This window comes from Plecotus auritus, assembly GCF_963455305.1.
Source record: "Plecotus auritus genome assembly, chromosome: 9".
NCBI lineage: Eukaryota > Metazoa > Chordata > Mammalia > Chiroptera > Vespertilionidae > Plecotus > Plecotus auritus.
The window spans coordinates 12,991,532-13,003,627 of NC_137783.1; positions in this window are offsets into that span (position 1 = coordinate 12,991,532).

Here is a 12,096-nt window from a genome sequence, read left to right on the forward strand (position 1 = left end):
CCCCTCCCAGACAGTAGGAACAACACTTGGGGGATGATTCTCTCCTGGCCACAGGATATTTTGCAGCTCTTAGGAATGACAATTGCAAAGAGTCTTTAAAAGCATAAGGAAGTGCACATGCTGGAAGGTAGGATACACAACTGTGCACCCAGGATAGCTGTTTGGAAGGAAAAAGAGGAAGAATGGAAAAACCAAAACCAATGTATAGTAAACAGATCGGCAGCAAACACCAAAACGTCGATGCGGTTTTCGGTGGTAGGTGATTTCTTTCTCTTCTTCCAAGTTCTCAGTATTTTTCTTTCTATGGCATATGTTACTTCACATGCCATCCATGGCCGATATATAAAAATAGGTTTTATATTTAAAATACTATTTGTATCTTACTTTAGAAGAAAGTGGCTAATAATAGTAATAATAATTATAACAACAACAAGAATGGTAAACTTGCCCTAACCGGTTTGGCTCAGTGGCTAGAGCGTCAGCCTGCGGACTCAAGGGTCCCAGGTTCGATTCCGGTCAAGGGTATGTACCTTGGTTGCGGGTACATCCCCAGTGGGGAGTGTGCAGGAGGCAGCTGATCAATGTTTCTCTCTCGTCGATGTTTCTATCTCTCTCCCTTCCTCTCTGTAAAAAAATCAATAAAATGTATTTTAAAAAAAAGAATGGTAAACTATGAGCATTTACTGGGTGTCTGACATGCTTTTTTTTTTTTTTTAAATCCTCATAGCAATCCTGTGAGGTGGACATTATTAATGTCTCTATTTCACAACAGCTCTGAGATGTTAGGGCATGTCCTGGACATTGAGGATTTTGTCTGTCCAGGATCCAAAGCTCCCTGGATAGTGTGCAGGACTTGCCCTGGTGTGTCTGGCAGGGGTCCTCAAACTACAGCCCGCGGGCCACATGCGGCCCGCCGAGGACATTTATCCGGCCCGCCGGGTGCCACTGCCTGTCCTGCTTAGCAGCCGACTCGTCCCAGGCCCACAGTGCGCATAGGAATTTGTTCATAGTTTTTTTTTTTTTTTTAACTATAGTCCGGCCCTCCAACAGTCTGAGGGACAGTGAACTGGCCCCCTGTTTAAAAAGTTTGAGGACCCCTGGCTTAGAGGAAGGGAGCCGCTGACCTCCCACCACTGAGGTCCAAGGTCAAATCCTCCCTGTCCAAGCTTCCTGGCGGATGTGGATACGTGATAAAGGCCCAGACAGTTGGCGCTCAGGAAGGTTAGAACTCCACTTGCTGTGCTATTGGCCGCAACAGGATCAGTGTCCTCATTAGATCCTCCCGGCTGAGGGATGGTTTGGTGCCTCCTGCTCCTCTGGGCCTCGAGGACTGCTGCCTTCATACCTGCTCCTTTCCTAAGCCTGTTCCCTCTTGAACCTCTGCCAATTCTATTGCATTTTATTCCCATCTTGGTTCAAGACAGCCGGGGCCCATCTCTTTGGCTTGTCACCAACAGCTCTGACTGCTATCAGTGACTCTCCAGCAGTCCCAGAGCAAATGGGAAGTAGGACTGCAATCCAGATGTGTCCATCAGAGCCCAAGCATTGAGCCAATCCTCTGTGCGACCCACTCTTCCCCAGAGAATGAGAAACATTTCCTGAACTTCTAGAAAATAACAGGAAACAGTGTCTTGAAAATTTTCTCAGCAATTAGGGGTCCCCCACCCACCTTACCACCGTGGGAGCCGGGCAAGCCATTTTGTAAAGGGCAGGAGCCAGGTCAGGGAGGGGCCAACCCCCACCTCCGGTGACTTTGGTGCAATGGGATCTGGGGAGGACAGGAAGCAGAGGCGGCTCAGGCCTTGCTGGCACTTCCTGCCTGGTGCCAGAAGACTGACTCAGCAGGGTCTCCACCCCTGGAAGCCTACTTTGACCTTTGGAGTCTGGGAGAACCCCTGCTTTGACCCCCATGGTACCTTGTACTTCCCTCTCCCATGCCAGGTTATGGTTGCTTGTTTACATATTCATCCCCATGCAACTGAACTTCTAGGACAGAGCTGGGTCATTTCCCCCTGAATCCCTCATGCCTGGTACATCAATATTATTGGAATGAATGAGAGGATAAATGAATGAAGGGCTCTCCTCATCCCCATGGAAAGCAATGGAAAGTCTTAAAGCCTCTGACTTTTCTAAGGCATCTTGGCAAAATAGAACAACTATGGGCTCTGCAGTTGACAAACCTTCCTTCAAACCCTGGCTCCCTGACTGACAAGCAAATTATTTCTTTACCTCTCTGACCTCATCTGCAGTGTGGGGATTGTGTTAACTCTGACACTGGGCAATTGGGAAAATAGCAAAAATGGTTGGCACACAGTAGGCCCTCAATGCATCCTAGCTTGCTTCTTCCTCCCAACACTTCATTCTTACTCACTTCCTTCTCCCTGCCACTCACTTGAGTAAATATGAACAATAGGGAAAAGATTAAACAAACTGTGGCATATCAATAAGACAAAGCATTAGGCAGTCAATAAAAATGTTGTTTAACCAGTAGTTTTTAACTGAATGGAAAATGCTCATGTATTCATGTGAAGCAAAAAAAAAAGGGGGGGGGGTTAAATTATTCATACAGCATGACCTCAGCCATGTAAAATGAGTGTGCATATGCAAGCTTGTATGTGTAATTGGCAATTCTGAGAAGATACACAAAAAAACTCCTAACAGTGTTTTCCTCTTGGGTAGGAATAGAAAGTTGGGATGCACTTTGACTTTTCACTTCCCAACCTCTCCTATTTTAGGTATATAAAATAATAAACAATATATATTATAATATATATAAAAGCCTAAGAGTCCATTCGACTGTTCAACCATTCGCTATGATGTGCACTGACCACCGGGGGTGGGGGGGTCAGGGCAGACACTCAACGCACAGGCATGGAAAGATGGAACAGACTGATGAATCTTAGAGGAAAGGGGGGAGGGGGAAGGGGAGAGGGTGGGAAGAGATTAACGAAAGATCTTATATGCATACTAGAGATCTGGTCCACAGATTCATGCACCGGTGGGGTCCCTTGGCCTGGCCTGCGGGGATCAGGCTGAAATTGGCAATCCAACATCCCCTGAGGGGTCCTGGATTGTGAGAGGTGCAGGCCAGGCTGAGGGACCCCACCGGTGCACGAATCCGTGCACTGGGCCTCTAGTATATAATATTATAATATACAGTATATAATTTTTGCCATGATTATGTATTAATTTTTAAATAAAACCCCAAAAGCAGAACAAATAGATATTAAATATAATAAGATTTCAACAGTGGCTATTTGGGGAATGAAGGAATGATGGGATTAACAAAATAATTCTCTGTTTTATATTTTTCTATATTTTAAATGTGTTTTATACTAAGCTTATAGCTCTTCTATAATCAGAAATAAGGCAAACATCGCTTCAAGTGGCTTCCCTGGGGTATGGGGAGGAGGGAGAAGGAGCAGGTGACTGTGTCCAAAGGACCAAGGGAGTGCGAGGTGGAACTGGGCAGAGGCACTTGTATTTTTGGAGCCATGTGGTTCCCGCTGAGTCAACTAACTAGTTGTTTGGCCCCAGCCTGCCTGTGGGGGCCGGAAAAGCTTCCACTCCTGCCCTGGTTCACTCTTAGTCATCCTCTGGGAAAGAGTAGGGGTGAGGGAAGGAGGTCAGTTAGGAGTCTCTGGAGCCTTCTAAGCAGAGAAGTCCTGGGAAACAGTCTCCATCTAGGCATGCCATCACCTGGCATTGTCACCTTGGGGTCAAGCAGCAGCAGGGAGTGAGCAGGGAGGGTTGGGGGAGGGGTTTTGGGAAAGTGCTCCTCTGGCCTTTGGCAGGCAGCACCCCATCCTCCTTGGAAGCTGCTGTGAAAATTAATTACCGTTTGTCCAGGGCTTTCAGATTCCCCAGATGAAAGACACAGCAGAAGGAATGTCCTGATGAATACCTGTTTATGGTATTGACTTTCCTCCCCAACACCCGTCATGAGGATCACGCGCCCCTCCCCTAACCTCCCACTGCCCTCCCTGACATCCTGGCCTCAAAGCACAGAAGTTGAGCACCAGTATCAAATGCTGCTGAAGGAGAGGAGGGAAGGGCAGGGAGGAGCTGATCCCCCATCATCCTGCATTTCAGATGGGTAAACTGAGGTGCTCCATTTCCCCACAGGTCAAAAGAAGGAAAGATGACAGAGCCTAGGGCACTTTGGAAGGAAGCCTTGGAGAGAGGGGCTATGGATGACTCTAGGCCAGAGCCCAGGCCTCTGCCCCTCTTGTGGATTCAGGGGTGGGAGGAATTCCAGAACTCTCAGGCCATGCATTACCAAGCAGACTCATCCCTAGATGCACAAGGTAGATGGAGTTTATTCCAACTTCTAGCGAACTGACTTGATTCCTTCTGCACACTTGCCCACAGCTGAATTCTGTCATCTCCTGGCTCCATGAATTTGGATGGGAAACACTTTGCTTTTCTAAACTCTTCTCATTCTCTTTCCTTCTTCATTTTATACAAGAAGATAATTGATCTGTAAAGCTGGTTAACGTGTTTCTGGGCAGGTGTACAGAGCAAATTCAGTGGAGAGAGGATCATGTAGGGGCCAGCCCCTCCCTCAAGGAGACTACATTCTTATTGAAGAGTCGAGTCCTTGCTTAGGAGACATTTAAACAATCACAAGGATGGGCAGGTAGAGAAAAGGCCTGAGCCCCAAAAAGAGCAGGGCAGTTGTGTACTAGAGAACTCAGCAGACTTTCCTAGGACCCAATTATGGAGGTGCAAAGGGACAGAGCCTGAGTGGAGACGGTGACGAGCCCTTTGAGGCCAGAATGGAAGGTTCTTGTGAAGATAGAAGCAGGCCGATGGACAGGCCAGGTGAGATTGTGAAGGCCCTTGAATTGCAAGCTAAAGAATTGGAATTTTGCCTGGCCAGCATGGCTCAGTGGTTGAGCATTGACCTATGAACCAGGAGGTCATCGTTCGATTCCCAGTCAGGGCACATGCCTGGGTTACAGGCTCCATCCCCAGTAGGGGGTGTGCAGGAGGCAGCTGATCAATGATTCTCTCATCATTGATGTTTCTCTCTCTCTCTCCCTCTCTCTCTCTCTCTCTCCCTCCCTCTCCCTTCCTCTCTGAAGTCAATAAAGATATATTTAAATAAATAAAAATAATTGGGATTTTGTCCAGAGGGCAATGGAAACTCACCAAATGTTTCTGAGCCAGAAAATCCTATATAATAAAAGGCTAATATGCAAATTGCCCCCTCAGGAGTTCGACCAGGAGACGGGGAGTTCGATCACTCGCTATGACATGCACTGACCACCAGGGGGCGGCGCGGAACATGGCGGGCGATCAGCTGCGGCAGGGCACTGAGGAAGTGAGGGAAGGAGGACACAGAGAGGCTGGTAGGCGGGGAACCTGATCGGCCCTGATTGCTGGCCAGGCCTAGGGACCCTACTCATGCATGAATTGCATGCACTGGGCCTCTAGTAATATAATACACAGTTCAAGAGAAGATTAAAATATTTTCACCAGGAGGTGAATCTTAGTATCTCTGAGTCAGCAGCTCTACCATGAAATTCACCATCATCCGCCTCAGTTCAGCCCCTGACTTCTATTTCAGCTAATGGCATGGAAGCACAAATGTCACCTCCCCCGTTGCTCTTTGACACACTACCCAGTGTTATTTTCTTCATAGCTTTTATCGCCTTTAGAAATGATCTAGTTTATGTACTTGTTTACTTCCTTTTCTCTGTGGACCCATAGAATGTAAGCAAAATGGGGTAGGTAGGGGGTTGTTATCTGTTCTGTCTGCTGTTTCATCTGCAGCATCTATGACAGTATTGGGCTGGTGGCAGATGCTCAATGTGTATTTGTGGAATGAATGAGTAGATTGATAAATAGATTAATGGTCCCATGATTTTCTGGCCCCAAACCCCTTGGTGATTTTTGACTCTTCCTTCTCCCTCCTCTGCAGAACCTAGTCATTCATTTCTTGTCTATGGGTATTATTTCTGCATCCCTCAATGCCCTCCCCTGCCCCCTTCGCATTTACACCTCTACCCTAGAAAACAACTCAAAACTTTTTGAAGGCAGAGGCTCCTCCACCCCATTTCCCCCATGGGGCTCAGCACAGGGCCTTGGCAATGACAATTCCCACTGATCTGTCTTTACAGTTTTCCAAGTACTTTTCACATGATCCTGGTATACCTAGGGCAGATTCAGGACTCGAAACTCAATCTTCAACTCTAACCAACACGCTTATTCCATTATTGTTCTGATTTATGCATAATTTATGATGAATGAATGAATGCTGGAAGTGCTCAACATAGATTGTAGAGGGAGAAACTGGAAGTGTGTGTGTGGGGGGAGGGAATATTGACACAAAAGGAAAGAGAAAAAGAGGAGCGTGATTGAATGGGGGTGGAATGTGGGGAATAGCGGAAAAGCTGGGGTTGGAGAGGGCTGAATCCCCAGGAGTTAGATTACTTTGTCCCATGTGTTGTGTACCTCCTCCCCCATTGTCTTGTCTTTTAAAACAGAAAGACAGGTAGCCAACCTAGGAGAAGACACCAAAGACAAAGTTAAAGGGGCAGGGAGACTCTGAATCCAAAGGAGACGTTATTTATTGGCTTGTGAGCTATTGTGTTTATAAGCAATAGTATAAAAAATATAAGCAATTCCATCAGACAAAAATTGCAAAGGACAAAAATGTATAAAGAAAAAGGAAGCCTGGCCAGCGTGGCTCAGTGGTTGAGCATCAACCTATGAACCAGAAGATCACAGTTCAATTCCCAGTCAGGGCATATGCCCATGTTTGTGAGCTCAGTCCCCAGTGTGGGGCGTGCAGGAGGCAGCCAATCAATGAGTCTCTTTCATCATTAATGTTTCTCTCTCTCCATCCCCCTTCCTCTCTGAAATCAATAAAAATGTATTTAAAATGTATCTTCTTTAAAAAAAAAAAGAAAGAAAAGAAAAAGTAAAATGAAAATCACCAGTTATTTCTCCATCCAGAAAAAGCCATTCTAACATTTTGCTATACATATCCTTTCAGACTACATAAATGTAAACATTAATATAAGTCTGTATCTATATATACGAACACACACGTGTGTTTTTTAATAAAATGGGATACATACAGTTTTGTAACCTGCTTTTTGTTCACTTAATAATATGGAGTGAACACAAAGGAGATTTTATAAGCCCAAAGGGCGGTTTGAAAAGATAACCTTTGGGATAAACAGGAAGCCAGAGAAGATAAATGAGCATGAAGGGAGCAGCCAAGCTCTGTGGTTTTGATAAATATTATTAAAGTAAATAAATCTTAGCTATCCTGCCAGGTCAGGTAATTATTAGCTCTATCAGCAAGGTCACCAATTCATAGACTCATAGGATGTTGGTACTTGAAGAAGCTTTTGAGATGGTCTAATTCAACCCTCTTACCTTAAGTATTGAGAAACTACAAGCCCAGAGATATGAACTAATGTGCCTAAAGAGACACAACTGGTGAGCCACAGAACTGGAATGAGGAGAGTGCCCTGGCTCCCAGTCCAGTGCTCTTGCCACTAAACCACGTGCATCAACAGTGTATGCACTCTTCTAACACAGGCACAGAATGAAACAGGGAGAGATGAGGCCCCCAAACCAGTGGTTCTCCTAGTATATAAGATCAGTGGAGATGTGTGTGTATGTTAAGAGGGCAGGTCATGCCAGGCTGGTGTGGCTCAATGACTGAGCGTCAACCTATAAACCAAGAAGGCTAAGTTCAATTCCAGTCAGGACACATGCCTGGGTTGTGGGCTGCTCCCCAGTGTGGGGCATGCAGGAGTCAGCCGATCGATGTCATCTCTCTCCCCCTCTCCCTTCCACTCTGAAATTAAAAAAAAAAAAAAAAAAAAGTATTTTTTTAAAAGAAAGAAAATAAGAAAACAGTTTCATTTACAATGGCATGAAAAAAAACTTAGGAACAACAGAAGTGCAAAACTTGTACAACGAAAACTATAAAACATTGTTGAAATAAATTAAAGGAGATCTAAATAAATGAAAGGCATCCCATGTTCATGGATTGGAAGACTTAACATTGTTAAGATGGCAATACTCCTCAAATTGATCGACAGATTAAACATAAACTGTATCAAAATCCCAGCTGCCTTCTTTTCAGAAATTGGCAAGTTGATACTAAAATTCATATAAAAATGTAAGAGACCCAGAAGAGCCAAAACAATCTTGAAAAAGAAGAATAAACAATTGAATAAACACTTCTTGATTTCAAAACTTACTACAAAGCTAGTGTGGTACTGGCATAAAGATAGACATATAGATCAATGGCATATATAAATAACTCTTAAAACTCAATAATAAAACAGTTTATCTAAAAACTTTCTACAGATGCTTTACCAAAGAAGATATATGAACAGCCAATAATTACATGAAATAATTCTCCACATCACTAGTAATTATGGAAATACAAACTTAAAAATCCAATGAGGTACCACTACATACTACTAGAATGGCTCAACTAAAAAACAAACAAAAACCTACCCGCGCCCCCCCCCCCCCCCCACACACACACACACAAAAACAGACAATACCAAGTATGAGCTAGGATATGGAGCAATCAGAACTCTCATTCATTAATGGTAGCAATGCAAAATGGTATTACCAATGTTAAAAAATAGTTTGGCAGTTTCTTATAAAATTAGATATATACTTACCATATGTCCAGAAATACATCCATGAATGTCCATAACAGCTTTAACCATAAGAGCCCAAAGCTAGAAATAACCCAAATGTCCATCAATGGGTAAATTGATAAGCAAACGTTGGCATATCCATATCATGCAATATTATTACAATAATAAAAAGGAATAAAGTATTAGTAGTCATGACAATCTGAATGAATCTCAAATGCATTATGCTAAGTGAAATAATCTAGACTAAAAAACCTACATACTATACGAAATTATATAAAATTCTAGAAAAGGCAAATTAATTGCCAGAGTCTGCAGTGGGAAAAGAGAGAATGCAAAAGGGCACAAGGAAATTTTTTTTTTTGGGGGGTGTGAATAAAAGTCCATATCTTGATTGGGGTGGTGGTTATATCACTGAATATATACATTTCTAAAAAATCATTTAACTACAATTAAAATAGGTGAATTTTATACTATGCAAATTATACCTCAATAAAGCTGATCTTTCAAAATTATGAACATTAGCTCTGGCCAGGTAGCTCAGTTGATTAGAGCATAGTTCTGTCACGCCAAGATTGCGGTTCAATCCCCAGTTAGGGCACATACAAGACTCAACCAATGAATGCATAAATAAGTGGAACAACAAACTAATTCTCTCTCTCTCTCTCTCTCTCTCTCTCTCTCTCTCTCTCTCTCTCTCTCTCTCTCCCCCCCCTTCATCTCTAAAAATCAATCAATAAATAAAAATTATGAGCATCATTAATTCCCACTTTGATATTGCTCTGAAGGGAAGGGACAGGTGCCAGGAGAGCATTTAATATAGAATCCTGAAATCTCAGAAGGCTTTCCTGAGGAAGTGAAATCTGAGGTACTAAGGAGGCCCATACATGAGCAGGTGAAGAAGGGAGGGATGGGGCAGAGGGAAGGGTGAGGCTTGAATCCTCTCCACCACAGCCTTTCTAATAGAAACCCCATTTCTGCTTGCCGAACCTTCACAACAGTGGGTAGTTCACTGCTGCAATTATTGTAATTAACAATCATGACCGCTATTCATTGAGGACTTGTTATGTCTTTAACTTCATACTAGGCAATTATTTCTCATAACATTTACTCTTAGAAAATTGTACCCACAAGGTAGATTCAATTAGTATTCCCCTTTTATGGATAATAACTTCAAGGTTTAGGGAAATGCAGTACTTTGTCCATGTCCACACAGCTAGCAAGTAGCAGAGCCAGAATGCAAACTTGGGTTTTTGAAACTCCAGCTGAAGTTCCTAGACACTACCCTATGCGACTTCAGTTAGACACATCACTGGCTCTCCCCTCCAGGCCAAACATCACTACCTTTCCCAACTCTTCTTCATATAACATAGTCTCAACCCCTTCATTGCCCAATATCTGTAAACACACTAGTTTGAACACCTACTATAAATTAGATGGGTCCCTCTTAATCTCTGCTCTCCTGATATGTCTAGTCTGGAGAAGATAGGTAAATTAATACTTTTTAAGGTTTGGTGAAATATGAAGAAAAGATATAGGTAGTGAGCTATGACAGATAGATCTGGGACATCTAACTAGCCTGGGCATCTGGAGGGCTTCCCTGGAGAAGTGAAGTTTGAATTGAGATGTGAAGAACCAGGAATTATTTGGTTGAAGAGTGAGGTTTAAGATGTAACCTTAAGGTATAAGGTCCTGCCCTGACTGGTTTGGCTCAGTGGATGGAGAGTCGGCCTGCAGACTGAGAGGTCCCAGGTTTGATTCCGGTCAAGGACATGTACCTTGGTTGAAGGCATATCCCCAGTAGGAGGTATGCAGGAGGCAGCTGGTCAATGTTTCTCTCTCATCGATGATTCTAACTCTCTATCCCTCTCACTTCTTCTCTGTAAAAAAATCAATAAAATATATATATTTTTAAAAAGGTATAAGGTCCTATACATCGGGCTGATGTGGTTCAGTGGTTGAGCATCGACCTATGAACCAGGAGGTCACAATTCGATTCCCCATCAGAGCACATGCCCAGACTGTGGGCTCGATCCCTAGTGCAGGGATGCAAGAGATAGCCAATCAACGATTCTCTGTCATCATTGATGTTTCTCTCTCTCCCCTTCCTCTCTGAAGTCAATAAAAAATATATTTTTAAAAATTGCCAGAGGTAGGCTAAAATTTTGATTCTGAGCTGCCTAGTGGCCTGAGCAAGGAGGGAAAAGGGCAGTCATGAGCTTTATAGTGTTCAGAAGATAAACCACCAACAATTCAGATACATACAGCCTTTCAGGGTATTGAGATGGGGCATTTTTCCCAGTCCTCACACAAAAGAGACCATGGTACACAAGGGCTCAGGCCAGCATCTGGATGTGAGACCGCTCATACATTGCTTACCCCAGTTAGGCCCAGTTCAGGAGCAAGGGTGGACCTGAGAGGGAAACAATAGGGGGTAACTAACATCTCTATTACCTAGATACATCTCTACCTGAAATGTTGCTAGAGGTCAAGAGAGGTGTTTCTTCCATACTGGGGATGAAGAAACTGGGAAAACACCAACTTTAATTCACCATCCAGCACTGGAAGCCAGTGCAAAGTTGATGTTGGCCAAAATGGAGCTGTAATTAATGGGGAGACTGTGAAGGGAATGAGAGTTACAGAGCCATCCCCAGCTGTGGGGCTTCACTTGGCTTACCCTCCAATGACTCACTGGCTTATGAGTAATCCTCCCAGGCCTGATTTAGAGGACTTACTCACCCTTCAGAGAAAGACTCTAATGCAATAAAGCAAATGTCAGCAAGTGGGATGCGGCGTAGCACATCACCCCAGCCTGCACCCAGCTTCCCACTCTCTGGCTCTCCCAGCCTGAGGCCCCTGCCGCCACTCAGCACCTGGACAGTCCCAAACAATGGGCAGGCTTCTGGAAAGGAAAGACATATGGAGGGCAAGGCCTCAAGCAAAGCCTTTGAGTTGAGATGCTTAGAGCTGGGCTACCTGGGCTTGGCCACCATCTTGGTATTCGCCAACATGGTGCCTGTGGGAGAGCAGGAGGCCTCATTGGGCCTTCCAGAATCTAGGGGTATGGTTGGAATCCCCACATCAGGCACCAGCTCACTGGGATGGCATAAATTCCAGCCAGCTCCTGGTTCCCTCTGATTAGGAAACAGGCCCCAAAGGGTCGGCATAGCCAGCCAGCTGTGGGGAGATGTTAATACAGAGGAAATTACTCAGAAGGCAAGTCAATGCAGCCTTGGGTTTAAACCCACTCCTGAGTAAATTACCTGGAAGAATTAGTTCCAAGGGTAAAAAGGGGGGAGGCAGGCACTTAAGGTGAACCTTCACCTAGTTTGCTTCTCCATTCTTGGCCATTTTCCTAACCTTTTCTGAGTGTCTGCCATGTGCCAGGCACTGGAAGGAGGGCTGACTACAAGCATGGCGCTCTGGTTTGCTGGAATCCAGGGTCTTAAGATTTAAG